A 4582-nucleotide genomic window follows, 5' to 3' on the forward strand; every position below is an offset into this window, starting at 1 on the left:
TTTTTTTTTTTTTTTTTTCGAAACTTGGCCACCTGTGAATTAGTTAACTAATTAACAATAAATGAATGTCTGTATTAAACAGAGAGTGTTGTCACTATCAACTGGTTAATGAATCGTGTTTAGCATTTGGAAGAAGATTCTTTTAGTTTACAATTTTATACTAACTAGTCATTTAACGACTTTCTCTGGTGCAAATTTCTGATGCCTTTCTCGCTTTGAATAGTTCCGTTAAGACAGAAGAAGAATCACAGCAGTGGGAGTTTATCAACTTTACACATAGCTTCCTTTTACTGTACTTGTTTATATGTGGGAAGTTTTGGAGCCTGATAGCTGACAAAGAAACAAACCTCTACTCATCCACTTTATTCAGAGCTTTACAGAAAGATGGGGATGGAAAGGGGGTTCTGGAGTGAAATTTCACACATCTGGTCTTGATTTCCATGCTAAGGCAACCTTAATAAATTTGGCTTTGAAGCCTGGGCTATTTTATTTTGTGTGCTAGAACTATCGCAATGCTTCAAATTCCTCCACCCGACTATTACATCAGGGGTTACAATCAAATGCTGTGTAAGCACCTTTTTCTTCCACGGGTACTGGGCACAGGATTGAAACCCTCAGTGTATGTGTGAGATGATGGGGCCATATTCCTAACATAAGGACGTTTTATAGGTGGCTTCCATCATGTTCTGGTAATCAACAGTTAAAACTACTGTACTACCTGCTACAGGGAGGACTCCCTGATATTTCAACAAGTGAAGCCTTTGCAGGCTCATGTGCAGTCACATCTGCTTGTTAGGCAAGAGAAAGGAGAAGGCCTGCAAACAAGCCAATGCTCCCCCAGCTATCCCATAACTCTTCAGTGAGCCTGTGAGAACAGGGGGTGGGGGATGAAGCGCCTGGCTTCAATGGCAGCAGAATGTGTGGAGTTGGTTAATTTGGACATGGCAGCGGTTCAGCAGAGAACAGTACTCCACGGATCTGCCAGACAATATTGGTGCCAGATGTTGTGAGGAGAGAAAAATCCTGCCACATAAAACATGTTCCAGTGGAAAGACTCCTTCTGTCGCTCTGCGTCTGCAAAAAAGTGATGACTTTGAACTATTCAGAGCATAAAATTTTGTTTTTATTTGTGAAAAAAAAAACATAGTACATAAATACGACAATCAGTTAGATGGAGATGGGTAGTGTGGTTGTTTTTAGGAAAAAAATGAATCCAGACAGTATGTATAAATGAAAGGTATCAATTTAGATTTTTTCTTTAGAAATTTATTTTTTAATGTCACTTTGTGGCGCATGTTCTGTAGCTGTAATAAAGCAAACCTAATTTACATTTTTCCGCAGTATCAATCAAAAACCACGCTGTTTGTGTATATTTATGTATACCCTCCTTACATGTGTTTGAATGACTCTAAGCTGAGCTCATTAAACACTTGGTTCCCCCTACTTTTTTTTTTTAACCTATTTTTATTCTAAATGCAGGCACACATGGACAAAATGATGGCTTTTTTCCATTACAAAGCTTATCATTAAATCCCCTCCCGCTGATCTTTTTGCTGAGTTTAAAGTAGAGAGTAGAATCATTAGGAACACCAGGAGACTTCACAGTCACTGGGACACAGCTAACCCTGCGAGTTATCTCCGCTTGTGTGAAGAAGAAGAGCAGCGGGTTAGCCAGGTGACCCCTGACCTTAAGGAAGAAATTCTCAGAGCAGATCCTTCATCCACACTGTTGCACCCATTTGCTGATGTGTTCGTTAAAACGCCAAATTTTGAGCCTTCCACAGTTTCCAGTTTTCATTCTGAATTAGTTTAGATACAAATGACTTATTTTATATGAATAAAGCAAAAGTATATATATCTATATATTTAATATAATGTTCCTACCCGTCATGAGAACATTTTTTTCTACCCCCTTTTGAGGAAATGGCGATGGGGCTGAGATTTTAATTCTGACTTTAGCATTTTACATTAGTGCCATCAAAACTGCCAACATTCTTTTATGTATTTTAGTAAAAGCAGATTACATTCACTTTCAGACTTTCAAAAGATTGCATGGATTTTCACAGTCAGCACATTTTTTGACAGAGGTTCAAAAAGACAGCAACTTTGTCTAATCTATTCAGCCCTCCTGTTATCTGCTGAATGTCTAGATTTCTCACAGCCTGAAAAAACGGATGTCCTGACATGTCATAGAAAATACAACTGATTTATAAATAACATTGCTTAACTCAAGGTCATCACACCATCAGACTCTCATACCAACAAAGGTCAGATTCTGTCTGGCATCACTAGCTTTTCTGTCTCTGTCGTTAATGGCAAGCTTTTTTCGCAATGTGTTTGTGTGTTTGAAGAACTTAGTTTTTAAGGCCGGCGTTGAAGCGCAGTCACAGACAGACACTCGGGCACCTAAAACGTCAACCTGTCTGACAGAAAGGCCCTTCATTTGACAGCAAGCCCAATTAGAAGGCAAAAAACACTGTAAAGAAGAAGGGGGGAATAGAGAGAGAGGGAAACAGTGGGTGGGAGGTGCTTAAGGACAGCCTATAATTAACCCTTCAACTTAATAAGTCCTTGCAGGACAGATCTGCAAACGAGGAGCCCAGCACACACAGGCAAGCCGTTTTTAGCGGCTCAAATTATCACAGGGAGTGTTTAAACGAGAGGTTCAGCTGTGTTTGCGCAGCGGTGTGATGTGGAGTCAGGCTCTACCTTTGAAGTGTTCAGGGATGGCATTGAAGGCTATGACTAAGTTGTTTTGTACAAGATCCATTTCTGGCTCTAAGAGAGTGTGAGTGTTTGATTTGGACTAAAGGGAGCGTGTACACGTAAGTAGTCGTGTAGGAGCCTCAAAGCTGTTTAGAACAAGATGAAATGTATCAGTTGCCCTCCTGCTGCAGCTCTGTCAGTTATCGTTTGAGCTTAGGATTCCTTTTTTTCCTTTCTTTTCCAACTCTCACCTACGCTTTTTCTAATCACAAACTACTTTGTGTGTGTTTTTTTTTTCCTCTTCAGGTACTACTTCAAGAAGGCGAGCGATGAGTTTGAGTGCGGTGCGGTGTTTGAGGAAGTGTGGGAAGATGCCACTGTGCTGCCCATGTATGAGGGCAAGGTTCTGGGCAAAGTGGAGAGGATGGACTAAAAAGACGAAACACAAACAACCAGCGCCCTTTCCCTGCCCAACCACAAGTTAAGCTTTCCCTAAAGGACTTGAGAAACAGACTCTGTTAAAAAAAAAAAAGACAAAAAAAAAAAATTCTGGACTTTTTTTTTTTTATTACATATTTCTTCTTATTAAGCTAAACAGAGTTAATATATCCAGCACAAAAAAAAAACGATTGAAGGAAGATGAGCCAATGAAGTATGCCGAACTCAGAGGAGGAGCCGCCCCCTCCCTGATGCTCTCAACCAATCAGCCTTAGAACACACAAGGGAACGAAACTATGAAAACCAAGGCAAGAAACAACGGGGGAGGAAACACCCCGACTTCTCTTGGACATAACCACTGAAGATACAGATGACGTGACATGATGGCAGACTGATGGTGTCCTGTGCAGTGGGCTAAGCAGGCGCTAATGGAAACTCCATATGTGTACATATACATACATGCATATATATGTATATATACATGTATTTAATTTATATCTATATATATATCTATATAGATATATAGATATAGATTTGATTTTTTTTTTTTTTGAGTTAAAAGTTTTTTTTTAGTATTTATTAAAAAAATCTTTTCCTCTCCCATCCTATGTCTTAAACTTGTGACCCCACCCCCTTTTCCTGTTTCCAGCCAATGATCAAGCTGCTTTAAATGTTGGGAGAATACTGTGGTGATAATATTTAATGTTTGTCCATTTTTATGTTCCACTATGGTCGTTACACTACCCTTTTTTACAACTTAAGACCCAAAATAACGACCTGGGTCCCAGGCTGAAGCTTCGTCTCGATAGTGGTCGATCCCAGTTTTATATGCTGCTGATAGTTTGTTCAAAGTTGTCACACTAGGATCTCCCAGAGCTCATTGAATCTCTCGCCACTCCTCCCTTTTCTACCTGTCTTTTCCCTCTTTAGCGACAGAGCTCAATCTTTTTTTGTTGTGCCTTTGTTTGTAAATCAGGCATTGCACAGAGATGGGAAATAAAGGGATGGGGGGCAGATTCAAACAGACAAATGGCCTAATGAAGACAGTGTTTACAGCCTGTGCACCTAAATAACTCATGCTAACAGAATCGGTTCTGGCCACTAAGAGCGACCTCTAGATGAAGTCAGCCAATGTGTGCAAGGGGGGAAAAAAGTTTTAAAAATATGTGAAGAATTTCCGCTCCAGTATCTTTTGAATGTTGTTACAGTAACATCAAATATAGCAGAACTCCTGCATATATTGTAATTATGCATTCTGAAGTATGAATACTGAAACACACACATACACATGACTGCTGGTGTTTCTTGAGTACAGCACCTGTGCCTACATGGATGCCATACCATGTGCTACCCTGTTTCAGGGTTTTAATATATATCCCTTGGTTTTCAGAAGGGTTTTTATGTTGAGAAGATATTTTTATGCTTTTAATAATGTCCT

At 39.7% G+C, this 4582-nt stretch overlaps 1 long non-coding RNA gene across 1 annotated transcript; it reads left to right on the forward strand.

Annotated features, from left to right (window-relative positions):
• The first annotated feature begins 1814 nt into the window (after positions 1–1814).
• LOC107081206 lies at positions 1815–4299 on the forward strand. The gene is made up of 2 exons (XR_001481043.1): positions 1815–2825; positions 3013–4299. It is a non-coding gene; the product is annotated as an uncharacterized LOC107081206 (long non-coding RNA).
• Positions 4300–4582: the final 283 nt, after the last annotated feature.

The sequence above is a fragment of the Cyprinodon variegatus genome, unplaced genomic scaffold (genome assembly GCF_000732505.1).
Source record: "Cyprinodon variegatus isolate N-32 unplaced genomic scaffold, C_variegatus-1.0 Scaffold3388, whole genome shotgun sequence".
Taxonomy (NCBI): domain Eukaryota; kingdom Metazoa; phylum Chordata; class Actinopteri; order Cyprinodontiformes; family Cyprinodontidae; genus Cyprinodon; species Cyprinodon variegatus.